Genomic DNA, 17,058 nt, shown 5'->3' on the forward strand with positions numbered 1-17,058 from the left:
TATGCTTGAAATATATGTAGAAATGGGTACATATGAAGGACAAAGCAGTTTTGACTTAGTTTGAGTGAAGCAAATCATTTTATAGCAAAATCCGAAATCGTAAAGAACTCATGAAAGCAAGCTTATACTCGCATTCCTGAAACTTTGGATTTGCTCTTTCTTTTACTGCAAAGTAAAACGTTTTTTTAAAAAAAATCTATCTAGACATTGATAAATACAAGCCGAACATCGCTGATGCCGCTTTTGATAAATTATGGTTGGGCATTCACACCTACTTGCAGTCGAACACCTTCTCATCCACTTATGATCATGTGTGGTTGGGCTTTCGCACCTTTTCTTACCCATTTTTCAGTGATTTTGGGTGGACATTCAGACCTTCTTACAGCCGAACACCTCCGCTGCCGCTTTTGATGGTGTATAGTCGGGTTATCGAGCCTTTTCTTCCCCAATTTTTACAAATTATGGTTGGAATTTCACACCTTCTTGTAGCCGAACAACTCCGCTCCCGCTATTGATTGTATACAGTCGGGTATTTTAACCTTTTCTTACCCATTTTTTACAAACTATGGGGGGACATTCAAACCTTCTTGCAGCTGAACACCTCCTCTCCCGCTTATGATCATGTGTGGTTTGATATTCGAAAATTTTCTTTCATGTTTTCTAGCAATTATTGATGGACATTCACACCTTCTTGCAGCCGAACACCTCCTCTCCCAGTATTGATGGTGTTAAGTCCGCCTTTAGAGCCTTTTTTTCCCCGTTTTTTACAAATTATGGTTGGACATTCAGAACTTCTTGCAGCCGAACACATCCACTCCTGCTTTTGATGATGTATGATTGGGCATTCACACCCTTTTTTTACCCATTTTTCAGGAATTATGGGTGGACATTCAGACCTTCTTGCAGCCGAAAACCTCCGCTCCCACTTTTGATCATACATTGTCGGGCATTCGCACCTTGTCTTACCCGCTTTTTACAAACTTTAGTCGGACATTAACACCTTCTTGCAGCTGAACCACCTCCGCTCCCTGTTTTGATCATGTATGGTCTGGCAATACTACCTTTTCTTACCCATTTGTGAGTAATTATGGCTGGACATTCACACCTACTTGCAGCCGAACACCACCTCTCCCGATTTTGATGAGGTATGGACCGGCATTCTTACCTTTTCTAACACATTTTTCAGCAATTATGGTTGGAGATTCACACCTACTCACAGCCGAACACCTCCGCTCCCGAATTTGATGGTGTATATTCGGGCATACGAACCTGTTCTTACCCGCTTTTTACAAACCATGGTCGGACTTTCACACCTTCTTGTAGCTGAACAACTCCGCTCCCTCTTTTGATGGTGTATGGTCGGGCATACGAACCTGTTCTTACCCGCTTTTTACAAACCATAGTCGGACTTTCACACCTTCTTGTAGCTGAACAACTCCGCTCCCTCTTTTGATTGTGTACAGTCGGGTATTTTAACCTTTTCTTACCCGCTTTTTACCAACTATGGTCGGACATTCACACCTTCTTAAAGCGGAACACCTCCGCTCCCTCTTTTGATGGTTTATGTTCGGGAATTCGCACCTTTTCTTAACCATTTTTCAGTAATTATTGGTGGACATTCAGACCTTGTAGCTGAACACCTCTGCTCCCGCTTTTGATGGTGAATTGTCGGGCTTACGAGCCTTTTCTTCCCCAGTTTTTACAAATTATGGTAGGACATTCAGACCTTGCAGCTGAACACCTCCGCTCCCAGTTTTGATTGTGTTAAGTCGGCCTTTAGAGCCTTTTTTTCCCCGTTTTTTACAAATTATGGTTGGACATTCAGAACTTCTTGCAGCCGAACACATCCACTCCTGCTTTTGATGATGTATGATTGGGCATTCACACCCTTTTTTTACCCATTTTTCAGGAATTATGGGTGGACATTCAGACCTTCTTGCAGCCGAAAACCTCCGCTCCCACTTTTGATCATACATTGTCGGGCATTCGCACCTTGTCTTACCCGCTTTTTACAAACTTTAGTCGGACATTAACACCTTCTTGCAGCTGAACCACCTCCGCTCCCTGTTTTGATCATGTATGGTCTGGCAATACTACCTTTTCTTACCCATTTGTGAGTAATTATGGCTGGACATTCACACCTACTTGCAGCCGAACACCACCTCTCCCGATTTTGATGAGGTATGGACCGGCATTCTTACCTTTTCTAACACATTTTTCAGCAATTATGGTTGGAGATTCACACCTACTCACAGCCGAACACCTCCGCTCCCGCATTTGATGGTGTATATTCGGGCATACGAACCTGTTCTTACCCGCTTTTTACAAACCATGGTCGGACTTTCACACCTTCTTGTAGCTGAACAACTCCGCTCCCTCTTTTGATGGTGTATGGTCGGGCATACGAACCTGTTCTTACCCGCTTTTTACAAACCATAGTCGGACTTTCACACCTTCTTGTAGCTGAACAACTCCGCTCCCTCTTTTGATTGTGTACAGTCGGGTATTTTAACCTTTTCTTACCCGCTTTTTACCAACTATGGTCGGACATTCAGACCTTCTTAAAGCGGAACACCTCCGCTCCCTCTTTTGATGGTGTATGTTCGGGAATTCGCACCTTTTCTTAACCATTTTTCATTAATTATTGGTGGACATTCAGACCTTGTAGCTGAACACCTCCGCTCCCGCTTTTGATGGTGAATTGTCGGGCTTTCGAGCCTTTTCTTCCCCGGTTTTTACAAATTATGGTAGGACATTCAGACCTTGCAGCCGAACACCTCCGCTCCCAGTTTTGATTGTGTTAAGTCGGCCTTTAGAGCCTTTTTTTCCCCGTTTTTTACAAATTATGGTTGGACATTCAGAACTTCTTGCAGCCGAACACATCCACTCCTGCTTTTGATGATGTATGATTGGGCATTCACACCCTTTTTTTACCCATTTTTCAGGAATTATGGGTGGACATTCAGACCTTCTTGCAGCCGAAAACCTCCGCTCCCACTTTTCATCATACATTGTCGGGCATTCGCACCTTTTCTTACCCGCTTTTTACAAACTTTAGTCGGACATTAACACCTTCTTGCAGCTGAACCACCTCCGCTCCCTGTTTTGATCATGTATGGTCTGGCAATACTACCTTTTCTTACCCATTTGTGAGTAATTATGGCTGGACATTCACACCTACTTGCAGCCGAACACCACCTCTCCCGATTTTGATGATGTATGGACCGGCATTCTTACCTTTTCTAACACATTTTTCAGCATTTATGGTTGGAGATTCACACCTACTCACAGCCAAACACCTCCGCTCCCGCATTTGATGGTGTATATTCGGGCATACGAACCTGTTCTTACCCGCTTTTTACAAACCATGGTCGGACTTTCACACCTTCTTGTAGCTGAACAACTCCGCTTCCTCTTTTGATTGTGTACAGTCGGGTATTTTAACCTTTTCTTACCCGCTTTTTACCAACTATGGTCGGACATTCAGACCTTCTTAAAGCGGAACACCTCCGCTCCCTCTTTTGATGGTGTATGTTCGGGAATTCGCACCTTTTCTTAACCATTTTTCAGTAATTATTGGTGGACATTCAGACCTTGTAGCTGAACACCTCCGCTCCCGCTTTTGATGGTGAATTGTCGGGCTTTCGAGCCTTTTCTTCCCCGGTTTTTACAAATTATGGTAGGACATTCAGACCTTGCAGCCGAACACCTCCGCTCCCAGTTTTGATTGTGTTAAGTCGGCCTTTAGAGCCTTTTTTTCCCCGTTTTTTACAAATTATGGTTGGACATTCAGAACTTCTTGCAGCCGAACACATCCACTCCTGCTTTTGATGATGTATGATTGGGCATTCACACCATTTTTTTACCCATTTTTCAGGAATTATGGGTGGACATTCAGACCTTCTTGCAGCCGAAAACCTCCGCTCCCTCTTTTGATCATACATTGTCGAGCATTCGCACCTTGTCTTACCCACTTTTTATAAACTTTAGTCAGACATTCACACCTTCTTGCAGCTGAACCACCTCCGCTCCCTGTTTTGATCATGTATGGTCTGGCAATACTACCTTTTCTTACCCATTTGTGAGTAATTATGGCTGGACATTCACACCTACTTGCAGCCGAACACCACCTCTCCCGCTTTTGATGATGTAGGGACCGGCATTCTTACCTTTTCTAACACATTTTTCAGCAATTATGGTTGGAGATTCACACCTACTCAGAGCCGAACACCTCCGCTCCCGCATTTGATGGTGTATATTTGGGCATACGAACCTGATCTTACCCGCTTTTTACAAACCATAGTCGGACTTTCACACCTTCTTGTAGCTGAACAACTCCGCTCCCTCTTTTGATTGTGTACAGTCGGGTATTTTAACCTTTTCTTACCCGCTTTTTACCAACTATGGTCGGACATTCACACCTTCTTAAAGCGGAACACCTCCGCTCCCTCTTTTGATGGTGTATGTTCGGGCATTCGCACCTATTCTTAACCATTTTTCAGTAATTATTGGTGGACATTCAGACCTTCTTGCAGCTGAACACCTCCGCTCCCGCTTTTGATGGTGAATTGTCGGGCTTTCGAGCCTTTTCTTCCCCGGTTTTTACAAATTATGGTAGGACATTCAGACCTTGCAGCCGAAAACCTCCGCTCCCTCTTTTGATCATGCATTGTCGGGAATTCGCACCTTGTCTTACCCGCTTTTTACAAACTTTAGTCAGACATTCACACCTTGCAGCTGAACCACCTCCGCTCCCTGTTTTGATCATGTGTGGTCTGGCAATACTACCTTTTCTTACCCGTTTGTGAGTAATTATGGCTGGACATTCACACCTTCTTGCAGCCGAACACCACCTCTCCCACATTTGATGATGTATTCTAGTCTTTTCTAACACATTTTTCAGCAATTATGGTCGGACATTCACACCTTTTTGTAGCCGAATAACTCCGCTCCCGCTATTGATTGTGTACAGTTGGGTATTTTAACCTTTTCTTACCCGCTTTTTACCAACTATGGTCGGACATTCACACCGTCTTACAGCGGACCACCTCCGCTCCCTCTTTTGATGATGCATGGTCTGGCATTCGCACCTTTTCTTTACCATTTTTCAGTAATTATTGATGGACATTCACACCGTCTTACAGCGGAACACCTCCGCTCCCTCTTTTGATGATGTATGGTTGAGCATTCGCACCTTTTCATACCCATTTTTTACAAACTATGGTCGGACATTCACACCTTCTTGCAGCTGAACACCTCCTCTCCCGCTTATGATCATGTGTGGTGTGATATTTGAAAATTTTCTTTCATGTTTTCTAGCAATTATTGATGGACATTCAGACCTTCTTGCAGCTGAACACCTCCGCTCCCGCTTTTGATGATGTATAGTCGGGCTTTCGAGACTTTTCTTCCCCGGTTTTTACAAATTATTTTTGGACATTCAGACCTTCTTGCAGCCGAAAACCTCCGCTCCCTCTTTTGATCATACATTGTCGGGCATTCGCACCTTTTCTTACCCGCTTTTTACAAACCAGGGTCGGACTTTCACACCTTTTAGTAGCCGAACAACTCCGCTCCCGCTATTGATTGTGTACAGTCGGGTATTTTCACCTTTTCTTACCCGCTTTTTACCAACTATGGTCGGACATTCACACCTTCTTACAGCGGAAAACATCCACTCCTGCTTTTGATGATGTATGGTTGGGCATTCGTACCTTTTCTTACCCATTTTGCAGTAATTATGGGTGGACATTCACACTTTCTTGCATTTGAACACCTCCTCTCCAGCTGTTGATGGTGTATAGTCGGGCTTTCGAGCCTTTTCTTCCCCGATTTTTACAAATTATGGATGGACATTCACACCTACTTGCAGCCGAATACTTCCGCTCCACCTTTTAGTGATGGATGGTTGGCATTTGCACCTTTTCTTACCCACTTTTTATACTGATTGCTGAAGATTAAGTTGTTCTTTCTCAAACTACAAAATTTTTTTAATTGTTGAAACTTGATTTGAAGTGGATAGATAAGGAGGACAAACAGTTTTAAGTCAGGCTGATAGAAGGAATTAATTTTATAGCAAAATCTGTATTTCGTCATATGTCGAGAGATGCTTATTGCTGAAGAAGTTCTTTCTCATTCTACAAAGTACAACGTTGTTTATCGTTGAAACTTGATTAGACATGAATAAATATGTAGGACTAAGCAGTCTTAACTTGGTTAGAGTTAAGGAATTCGTTTTATAGGAGAATCCGAATTCGTGCATAACTCGTAAAATAGAGCTTATTTTCGGATTCCTGATTCAAAGTATGTCCAGACTTCTTATGTTGTCAGTTGCTATATATGAATAAGTGGGTAGCTACTGACAAGCATTAAGCATGTCACACAGCCCAAACATGTAACATTTCAGGACACACCACACAGTTAACAACCACAGTGAAGTGTCAAAGCCCAAACATGTAACATTCAACAGGACACTTACACAACACATTCAAATCAAACAGTCAGACAACATACAAGAACATATACCCCGGCCGGCATTGCTCCCTGCCTATTTTCCTACAGCTCACTATGTGTGCGCACACCTTTATTCACAAACTCTTCAACTTATACTCTTTTACCAAAGCTGCTACAGCTCGATTGGCCGAATACCCTTAGATCCTATTTCGGTGAATTTGACATCTGCCTTACATGTAACAGATTAGCGGTTTAGCAGTTTTAATTTAGTTTGAGTGAAGGAATTCATTTTATAGCAAAATCCGAAATCGTGAAGAACTCATGAAAGTAAGCTTATTCTCGGATTCCTGAAACTTTAGATTTGCTCTTTCTTTTACTGCAAAGTCCAACGTTGTTTTTTTTGTTTAAATCTTTCTAGACATGGTAAATATGAAGGACAAAGCAGTTTTAACATAGTTTGAGTGAAGGAATTAATTTTATAGATAAAATCCCAAGAGTCAGCTGAGAAAAGAGAGTGAATGCGAAGTAGACTTTAACACGGCTCTGGGAGCGAGCCGAGTGCGGGCTAACCGGGAGAATTGCATGAAAGAAACGCGACACCGAATGAGCGGTCAGAACAAAGCCTCAATACGGTGTGTCCCCGTGGTGTTTTTGTTGCTGCCTTGTCTTTTGCACAGAGTAAAAGACAAGGCAGCCATCGAATAGGGCCCGATTGTTCCTACTTGGTCAGCCGAGGAGCAAGGGGGGGGGAGCAAGCGTCTCAACCAAGCAAAGCTCACCATGGGGAAGGTGGCTATGCCAACTAGCCTGATGCCCTGCTCCCGCAGTGACGGATAATCGTACTCTGGTTTCTCTTCATAACATACAAGTCTTTCGCCTTTTACTAAAGACTTCCGTGGAGAGCAGCACTAATGAGTTGTTCCTATTTTTGGCAGGCTTTACCTTTGCGGGTGAAGCCCTTTCTGTCTGTCTTGCTGGAGCATGCGGGAGTGCAAAGTTATACCATTTAAAAGGGCTGAAGAGTGCTCAGTGCAGCGGGTGGGCGGAGGTGCAACGTGACACTCTGGCCACCTATGGCCATAAAAGGAACACTGCTACAAGTGCGCATTGTGCCAGCAAGGGCCCTTGGACCTGAAACAGTGGACAGTTATCGCTTCTCGGCCTTTTGGCTAAGATCAAGTGTAGTATCTGTTCTTATCAGTTTAATATGTCCTCTATACGAGGACTACATATTAAATGGATTTTTAAGAATAGGAGTTGAAAAAGAAGCTTGCTCCGTTCACTCCAAGCATCGACCCAGTACTGCAGTGCCGCTGGGAACGGTGCGCTTTCCTCTGCTCTTGTGAAAAAGCAAACAGCGGTGCAGGATGGAAGTTTCAGGGAGCCCAAGATGAAACTTTCTTTTAATCTGCTGAGAAAAGAGAGTGAATGCGAAGTAGACTTTAACACGGCTCTGGGAGCGAGCCGAGTGCGGGCTAACCGGGAGAATTGCTTGAAAGAAACGCGACACCGAATGAGCGGTCAGAACAAAGCCTCAATACGGTGTTCCCGTGGTGTTTTTGTTGCTGCCTTGTCTTTTGCACAGAGTGAAAGACAAGGCAGCCATCGAATAGGGCCCGATTGTTCCTACTTGGTCAGCCGAGGAGCAAGGGGGGGGGGGGGGGGGGAGCAAGCGTCTCAACCAAGCAAAGCTCACCATGGGGAAGGTGGCTATGCCAACTAGCCTGATGCCCTGCTCCCGCAGTGACGGATAATCGTACTCCGGTTTCTCTTCATAACATACAAGTCTTTCGCCTTTTACTAAAGACTTCCGTGGAGAGCAGCACTAATGAGTTGTTTCTATTTTTGGCAGGCTTCTGCAGGAAGCCCGTCTAAACCCGGAGCTCGACTTCTCTTAAAACCTGTTAGGCATTTTTTCAACTCTAAAGCAGTAAAATCCTGTGTCAAGTGTGCATTCTGTTTTACGGTTTTGTCAACGAATTTTAAAATTTCTGTTGATGTTTCCAAGTGCACTGGTTTCTCTTTGTACATGTTACTATTAAAGGTATGTACAGTTTCAATCATCTCTTGTGTGGATTTAGTTAAAAACCCATCTTCTCTTTTTAGATTTTGAATACACTCCTTTTTATTTATAACTTTCTTAAAAAAGTACCGTGTGCATTTTTCACCTTGCTCAATTTCCTGCTCCCTGCTTCTTACAAAAATTCCTTTATTCTTTATTTCTGCTAAAACTGACATTTCCTTTTTGACATCTTTGATTTCTTCTTTAAAGTCTATGCCACACTGATTTAGTTTAAAGTAGCGCTGTAAGCGTGTCTGTAGTCCCATCATACATCTATTCTCTTTCCTTTTTTCACGTTTAACTTGCTGTTTAAAAATAGTCTGGGTCGTTTCCTTCACCATTTCCCACCATTGTGCATGTGTTTCATAGAGGTCTTGAAGGGTCTGCCACTCTTTATAACATTCCCTGTACTGACTGACTATGATTTCATCCTCCAACAGGGAACAGTTGAGTTTCCACAGACCACTTCCTACCATCACACCAGAAGGGGGTGAAAGGGTGCAGGAGAGCATAAGGTGGTCTGAAAAGAAAACAGGGGTTAATCTAACATCAGTGGGTGAGCAATCTCTAGTAAAGAAATAATCAATGCGAGAGGCTCTGGTGCCATCATGACTAAACCAGGTGAAGCCCTCCTCTCTGGGATGCATGGTTTTAAAACAGTCAGTAAGCTTAAAATCCCTGCATATGCCCTGAAGTAAAATCGAAGTCTTATCCACTTTAAAATCTACCCCTGCTCTTTTTCTATCTTTCCTGCTCAAAATACAGTTAAAATCCCCTCCTACAACTAAAGGTACTTGCCCTAGCATGTAAAGCTGTATATCTTCTAAAAGGTCATACCTTTAATTTTTTCCATTGAAAGCATAAATATTTAAGAAGTTAAAGTCTTGCCCCATAAAATTCAAGTGTGCTAAAAGTGCCCGTCCGTCTCTCACCACTGTGCTATCTTTCACCAGAACATGCGGATTTTTAATTAGAATGGCCACACCATCATTTTTATTTTGATTTGAGCCACTCCATATCGATAAATGGGGCCACATTTCCTCCCATTGTCTATGGTTTTTTAAAAAAGGTAGTCCACATTCTTGTATTAAAAACACATCTGATTTTATGGAGTCTAAGAAGGATAAAATACTCTGGGCTCTTGTCTTTGATTTCACACTTCTATAAAGTAGAGTCACTATTCCCACTCTGTGTGCTCATAGTGCAGAGTGTAGAGAAAAGAAAGCCGTTTTGGTGTCACGGGTGTTGTGATTTATGGTTTTTTAAAAAAGGTAGTCCACATTCTTGTATTAAAAACACATCTGATTTTATGGAGTCTAAGAAGGACTACGCTGTTTCGCTGACTTGATTGTCACAAGAAACAAAGTGTGTTTGATAAGATCCGACCATTTTATTACGGGAGGATCAGTATGTATGGATTCTGATGTGACTGATAAACCCATTCGTATCTTAAGCATAATCTAATACGTGAGACAATGCCCTGGCACACAATCAAAAAAAAAAAAGAGAGAGCGGTTTTGTGTCCCCACAGTCCATAATGTAGAAAAGAGAGAAAAAAGCCTTTCTGATTTGGTGTGTGTGCTCATAGTGCAGAGTGTAAAGAAAAGAAAGCCGTTTTGGTGTCACGGGTGTTGTGACTTACACACACACATTTCTAAATTGAGAAAGGAAATTATTTTAGAGGAAGCACTAGAGTTTAGATCCGACATTTGTTGATAGGCATTCATTTATTTCTTCACTTCTGATGAAGTTTCAAAAATAAACAACAAACTTTGTATTATGAGAAAGAACCAGACTCATCATCACTATTTTACGAGTTATGCACGAATTTGGATTCTCCTATAAAACTAATTCCTTAACTCAAACCAAGTTAAGACTACTTTGTCCTTCATATTTATTCATGTCTAATCAAGTTTCAACGATAAACAACGTTGTACTTTGTAGAATGAGAAAGAACTTCTTCAGCAATAAGCATCTCTCGACATATGACGAAGTACAGATTTTGCTATAAAATTAATTCCTTCTATCAGTCTGACTTAAAACTGTTTGTCCTCCTTATTTATCCACTTCAAATCAAGTTTAAACAATTAAAAACATTTAGTTTTAGAAAGTACAACTTAATCTTCAGCAATCAGTATAAAAAGAGGTGCAAATGCCAACCATACATACCTAAAAGGTGGAGCGGAAGTATTCAGCTGCAAGTAGGTGTGAATGTTCGACCATAATTTGTAAAAAGCGGGTAAGAAAAGGTTCGAATGCCCGACTATATATTAACAAAAGCGGGAGGAGAGGTCTTCGGAAGAGAGTGGGTGAGAATTTCCAACGATAATCTATAAAATACGGTGAAAAAAAAGGTGTGAATGCCTCATAGAACACTAAAAGGTGGAGCGGAAGTGTTCGGCTGCAAGAAGGTGTGAATGTCCGACTATATTTGGTAAAAAGCAGGTGAAGCAAGGTCTGAATGCCCAACCTTACATCATCAAAAGTGAGATCAGAGGTGTTTGGCTGCAAGAAGGCCATAGTTTGCCAAAAGCGGGTAAGGTGCGAATGACCGACTAAATATCAACAAAAGTGGGGGCGGAGGTCTTCGGATGCAAGTGGGTGTGAATATCCCACCATACAAGTATGGTGGAGAGGAAGCTGTGAATGGCCGACCATAGTAAAAGGCGGGTGAGAGAAGGTGCGAATGTCAAACCATACATAATCAAAACAGGGAGCGGAGGTGTTCCGCTGTAAGACGGTGTGAATGTCCAACCATAGATGGTAAAAAGCGGGTAAGAAAAGGTTAAATTACCCGACTGTACACAATCAAAAGAGGGAGCGGAGTTGTTCAGCTAAGAGAAGGTGTGAAAGTCCGACCTTAGTTTGTAAAAAGCGGGTAAGAAAAGGTTTGTATGCCCGAATATACACCATCAAAAGCGGTAGCAGAGGTGTTCGGCTGCAAGATATTGTGAACGTCCGACCAAAGTTTGTAAAAAGCAGTTAAGAAAAGGTTCGAATATCTAACCAAACATAATCAAAAGCGGGAGCAGAGCTGTTCGACTGCAAGTAGGTGTGAATGTCAGATCATAATTTGCAAAAAGCTGATGAGAAAGGATGAGAATGCCCGACTATACACCATCAAATGCGGTGGCGGAGTTGTTCGGCTGTGAGTAGGTGTGAATCTCCGACCATAATTGCTGAAAAATGTGTTAGATAAGGTAAGAATGCCGGTCCATACATCATCAAAAGTGGGAGAGGTGGTGTTCGGCTGCAAGTAGGTGTGAATGTTCAGCCATAATTACTCACAAACGGGTAAGAAAAGGTAGTATTGCCAGACCATACATGATCAAAAGCGGGAGAGGTGGTGTTCGGCTGCAAAAAGGTGTGACTGTTCGACTAAAGTTTGTAAAAAGTGGGTAAGACAAGGTGCGAATGCCTGACAATGTATGATCAAAAGCGGAAACGGAGGTGGTTCAGCTGCAAGAAGGTTTGAATGTCCGACTATATTTGGTGAAAAGCAGGTGAAGCAAGGTCTGAAACCCAACCTTACATCATCAAAAGTGAGATCAGAGTTGTTTGGCTTCAAGAAGGCCATAGTTTGCCAAAAGCGGGTAAGGTGCAAATGACCGACTAAATATCAACAAAAGTGGGGGCAGAGGTCTTCGGATGCAAGTGGGTGTTAATATCCTACTATACAAGTATGGTGGAGAGGAAGCTGTGAATGGCTGACAATAGTAAAAAGCGGGTGAGAAAAGGTGCGAATGTCCAACCATACATGATTAAAACAGGGAGCGGAGGTGTTTGGCTGCGACATGGTTTGAATGTCCACCCATAATTAATGAAAAGCGGGCAACAAGTAGGTTCGAATGCCCAACCATACATCATCAAAAGCAGGAGTGGATGTGTTCGGCTACAAGAATGTTTGAATATCCGACCATAGTTTGTAAAAAGCGGGTAAGAATAGGTTTGAATGCCCAACCATACACCATCAAAAGAGGGAGCGGAGGTTTTCCGCTGTAAGACGGTGTGAATGTCCAACCATAGATGGTAAAAAGCGGGTAAGAAAAGGTTAAATTACCCGACTGTACACAATCAAAAGAGGGAGCGGAGTTGTTCAGCTAAGAGAAGGTGTGAAAGTCCGACCTCAGTTTGTAAAAAGCGGGTAAGAAAAGGTTTGTATGCCCAAATATACACCATCAAAAGCGGTAGCAGAGGTGTTCGGCTGCAAGATATTGTGAACGTCCGACCAAAGTTTGTAAAAAGCAGTTAAGAAAAGGTTCGAATATCTAACCAAACATAATCAAAAGCGGGAGCAGAGCTGTTCGACTGCAAGTAGGTGTGAATGTCAGATCATAATTTGCAAAAAGCTGACGAGAAAGGGTGAGAATGCCCGACTATACACCATCAAATGCGGTGGCGGAGTTGTTCGGCTGTGAGTAGGTGTGAATCTCCGACCATAATTGCTGAAAAATGTGTTAGATAAGGTAAGAATGCCGGTCCATACATCATCAAAAGCGGGAGAGGTGGTGTTCGGGTGCAAGTAGGTGTGAATGTCCACCCACAATTCCTGAAAAATGGGTAAAAAAAGGTGCGAATGCCTAACAATACATTATCAAAAGCAGGTGTGAATGTCAGATCATAATTTGCAAAAAAGCTGATGAGAAAGGGTGTGAATGCCCGACTATACACCATCAAATGCGGGAGCGGAGGTGTTCGGCTGCAAAAAGGTGTGACTGTTCGACTAAAGTTTGTAAAAAGTGGGTAAGACAAGGTGCGAATGCCTGACAATGTATGATCAAAAGCAGGAGCGGAGGTGTTCAGCTGCAAGAAGGTCTAAATGTCCATCAATAATTGCTAGAAAACATGAAAGAAAATTTTCGAAAATCAAACCGCACATGATCATAAGTGGGATAGGAGGTGTTCAGCTGCAAGAAGGTGTGAATGTCCACCCATAATTCCTGAAAAATGGGTAAAAAAAAGGTGCGAATGCCCAACCATACATCATCAAAAGCAGGAGTGCATGTGTTCGGCTACAAGAAGGTGTGAACGTCCAACCAAAGTATGTAAAAAGCAGTTAAGAAAAGGTTCGAATATCCAACCAAACATAATCAAAAGCGGGAGCAGAGCTGTTCGACTGCAAGTAGGTGTGAATGTCAGATCATAATTTGCAAAAAGCTGATGAGAAAGGGTGAGAATGCCTGACTATACACCATCAAATGCGGGAGCGGAGTTGTTCGGCTGTGAGTAGATGTGAATCTCCGACCATAATTGCTGAAAAATGTGTTAGAAAAGGTAAGAATGCCGGTCCATACATCATCAAAAGTGGGAGAGGTGGTGTTCGGCTGCAAGTAGGTGTGAATGTTCAGCCATAATTACTCACAAACGGGTAAGAAAAGGTAGTATTGCCAGACCATACATGATCAAAAGCGGGAGAGGTGGTGTTCGGCTGCAAAAAGGTGTGACTGTTCGACTAAAGTTTGTAAAAAGTGGGTAAGACAAGGTGCAAATGCCTGACAATGTATGATCAAAAGCGGAAGCGGAGGTGGTTCAGCTGCAAGAAGGTTTGAATGTCCGACTATATTTGGTGAAAAGCAGGTGAAGCAAGGTCTGAAACCCAACCTTACATCATCAAAAGTGAGATCAGAGTTGTTTGGCTTCAAGAAGGCCATAGTTTGCCAAAAGCGGGTAAGGTGCAAATGACCGACTAAATATCAACAAAAGTGGGGGCAGAGGTCTTCGGATGCAAGTGGGTGTTAATATCCTACTATACAAGTATGGTGGAGAGGAAGCTGTGAATGGCTGACAATAGTAAAAAGCGGGTGAGAAAAGGTGCGAATGTCCAACCATACATGATTAAAACAGGGAGCGGAGGTGTTTGGCTGCGACAAGGTTTGAATGTCCACCCATAATTAATGAAAAGCGGGCAACAAGTAGGTTCGAATGCCCAACCATACATCATCAAAAGCAGGAGTGGATGTGTTCGGCTACAAGAATGTTTGAATATCCAACCATAGTTTGTAAAAAGCGGGTAAGAATAGGTTTGAATGCCCAACCATACACCATCAAAAGAGGGAGCGGAGGTGTTCCGCTGTAAGAAGGTGTTAATGTCCGACCATAGTTGGTTAAAAGCGGGTAAGAAAAGGTTAAAATACCCGACTGTACACAATCAATAGCGGGAGTGGAGTTGTTCGGCTATTAAAAGGTATGAAAGTCCGACCATGGTTTGTAAAAAGCGGGTAAGAAAAGGTGCGAATGCCCAACAATGTATGATCAAAAGAGGGAGCGGAGGTTTTCGGCTGCAAGAAGGTCTGAATGTCCATCAATATTTACTGAAAAATGGTTAAGAAAAGATGCGAATGCCAAACCATACATCATCAAAAGAGGGAGTGGAGGTGGTCCGCTGTAAGACGGTGTGAATGTCCGACCATAGTTGGTAAAAAGCGGGTAAGAAAAGGTTAAAATACCCGACAGTACACAATCAATTGCGGGAGCGGAGTTGTTCGGCTACAAGAAGGTGTGAAAGTCCGACCATGGTTTGTAAAAAGTGGGTAAAAAAAGGTTAGAATGCCCGAATATATACCATCAAAAGCGGAAAGGGAGGTGTTTGGCTGCAAGAAGGTGTGAACGTCCAACCAAAGTTTGTAAAAAGCAGTTTAGAAAAGGTTCGAATATCCAACCAAACATAATCAAAAGCGGGAGAAGAGAAGAGCTGTTCGACAAGTGGGTGTGAATATCCTACTATACAAGTATGGTGGAGAGGAAGCTGTTAATGGCCGACAATGGTAAAAAGGTGCGACTGTCAAACCATACATGATCAAAACAGGGAGCGGAAGTGTTTGGCTGCGACAAGGTGTGATTGTCCACCCATAAGTAATGAAAAGCGGGTAACAAGTAGGTTCAAGTCAATCTAGACATTGATAAATATGAATGAAAAAGCAGTTTTAACTTGGTTTGAGTGAATGAATTCATTTTATACATAAAATCCGAAATCATGCAGAACTCATGAAAATAAGCTTATTCTTGGAATCCTAAAACTTTTGATTTGCTCTTTCTTTTACTGCAAAGTACAACGTTGTTTTTTGTTTAAATCTATCAAGACATTGATAAATATGAAGATAAAAGCCGTTTTAACATAGTTTGACTGAAGGAATTAATTTTATAGATATAATCCCAAATCATGCAGAACTCATCAAAAGGGACGTATGGCTTAATCACAAGTGTGGTTCTTTCTCATTCAGGGTAATATGAGGATGTTTATGCTGAAATATATGTAGAAATTGGTACATATGTAGGACAAAGCAGTTTTAACTTGGTTTGAGTGAAGGAATTCATTTTATACATAAAATCCCAAATCATGCAGAACGTATGAAAAGAAGCTTATTCTCGGATTCCTGATCCTTCAGTTTTGTTCTTTCTTCTACTGCAAAATCCAATGTTGTTCTTTGTTGAAATTGATCTAGACATTGATAAATATGAAGTTAAAAGCAGTTTTCACTTGGTTTGAGTGAATTAATTCATTTTATACATAAAATCCGAAATCATGCAGAACTCATGAAAATAAGCTTATTCTCGGATTCCTAAAACTTTTGATTTGCTCTTTCTTTTACTGCAAAGTACAACGTTGTTTTTTTGTTTAAATCTATCGAGACATTGATAAATATGAAGGTAAAAGCCGTTTTAACATAGTTTGACTGAAGGAATTAATTTTATAGATAAAATCCCAAATCATGAAGAACTCATCAAAAGGGACGTATGGCTTAATCACAAGTGTGGTTCTTTCTCATTCAGGGTAATATGAGGATGTTTATGCTTGAAATATATGTAGAAATTGGTACATATGAAGGTCAAAGCAGTTTTAACTTGGTTTGAGTGAAGGAATTCATTTTATACATAAAATCCCAAATCACGCAGAACGTATGAAAAGAAGCTTATTCTCGGATTCCTGATCCTTCAGTTTTGTTCTTTCTTCTACTGCAAAATCCAATGTTGTTCTTTGTTGAAATTGATCTAGACATTTATAAATATGAAGTTAAAAGCAGTTTTCGCTTGGTTTGAGTGAATGAATTCATTTTATACATAAAATCCGAAATCATGCAGAACTCATGAAAATAAGCTTATTCTCGGATTCCTAAAACTTTTGATTTGCTCTTTCTTTTACTGCAAAGTACAACGTTGTTTTTTGTTTAAATCTATCGAGACATTGATAAATATGAAGGTAAAAGCCGTTTTAACATAGTTTGGGTGAAGGAATTAATTTTATAGAAAAAATCCCAAATCATGCAGAACTCCTAAAAAAGGGCATATGTTTTCATCACAAGTGTGGTTCTTTCTCATTCAGGGTAATATGAGGAAGTTTATGCTTGAAATATATGTAGAAATGGGTACATATGAAGGACAAAGCAGTTTTGACTTAGTTTGAGTGAAGCAATTCATTTTATAGCAAAATCCGAAATCGTAAAGAACTCATGAAAGCAAGCTTATACTCGCATTCCTGAAACTTTAGATTTGCTCTTTCTTTTACTGCAAAGTAAAACGTTTTTTTTTTTTAAATCTATCTAAAC

At 41.6% G+C, this 17,058-nt stretch overlaps 3 non-coding genes across 3 annotated transcripts; all 3 read left to right on the plus strand.

Annotated features, from left to right (window-relative positions):
- Positions 1-7,292: 7,292 nt before the first annotated feature.
- LOC140277651 (U5 spliceosomal RNA) lies at positions 7,293-7,406 on the plus strand. The gene has a single exon (XR_011909151.1). It is a non-coding gene; the product is annotated as a U5 spliceosomal RNA (small nuclear RNA).
- Positions 7,407-7,602: 196 nt separating this feature from the next.
- LOC140277629 (U2 spliceosomal RNA) lies at positions 7,603-7,786 on the plus strand. The gene has a single exon (XR_011909133.1). It is a non-coding gene; the product is annotated as a U2 spliceosomal RNA (small nuclear RNA).
- A 423-nt stretch (positions 7,787-8,209) lies between these two features.
- On the plus strand, positions 8,210-8,322 carry LOC140277650 (U5 spliceosomal RNA). Its single transcript, XR_011909150.1, has one exon. It is a non-coding gene; the product is annotated as a U5 spliceosomal RNA (small nuclear RNA).
- The last annotated feature ends 8,736 nt before the right edge of the window (positions 8,323-17,058 follow it).

This window comes from Leuresthes tenuis, unplaced genomic scaffold (assembly GCF_036924035.1).
Source record: "Leuresthes tenuis unplaced genomic scaffold, fLeuTen1.0.hap1 SCAF_19, whole genome shotgun sequence".
Taxonomy (NCBI): Eukaryota; Metazoa; Chordata; class Actinopteri; order Atheriniformes; family Atherinopsidae; genus Leuresthes; species Leuresthes tenuis.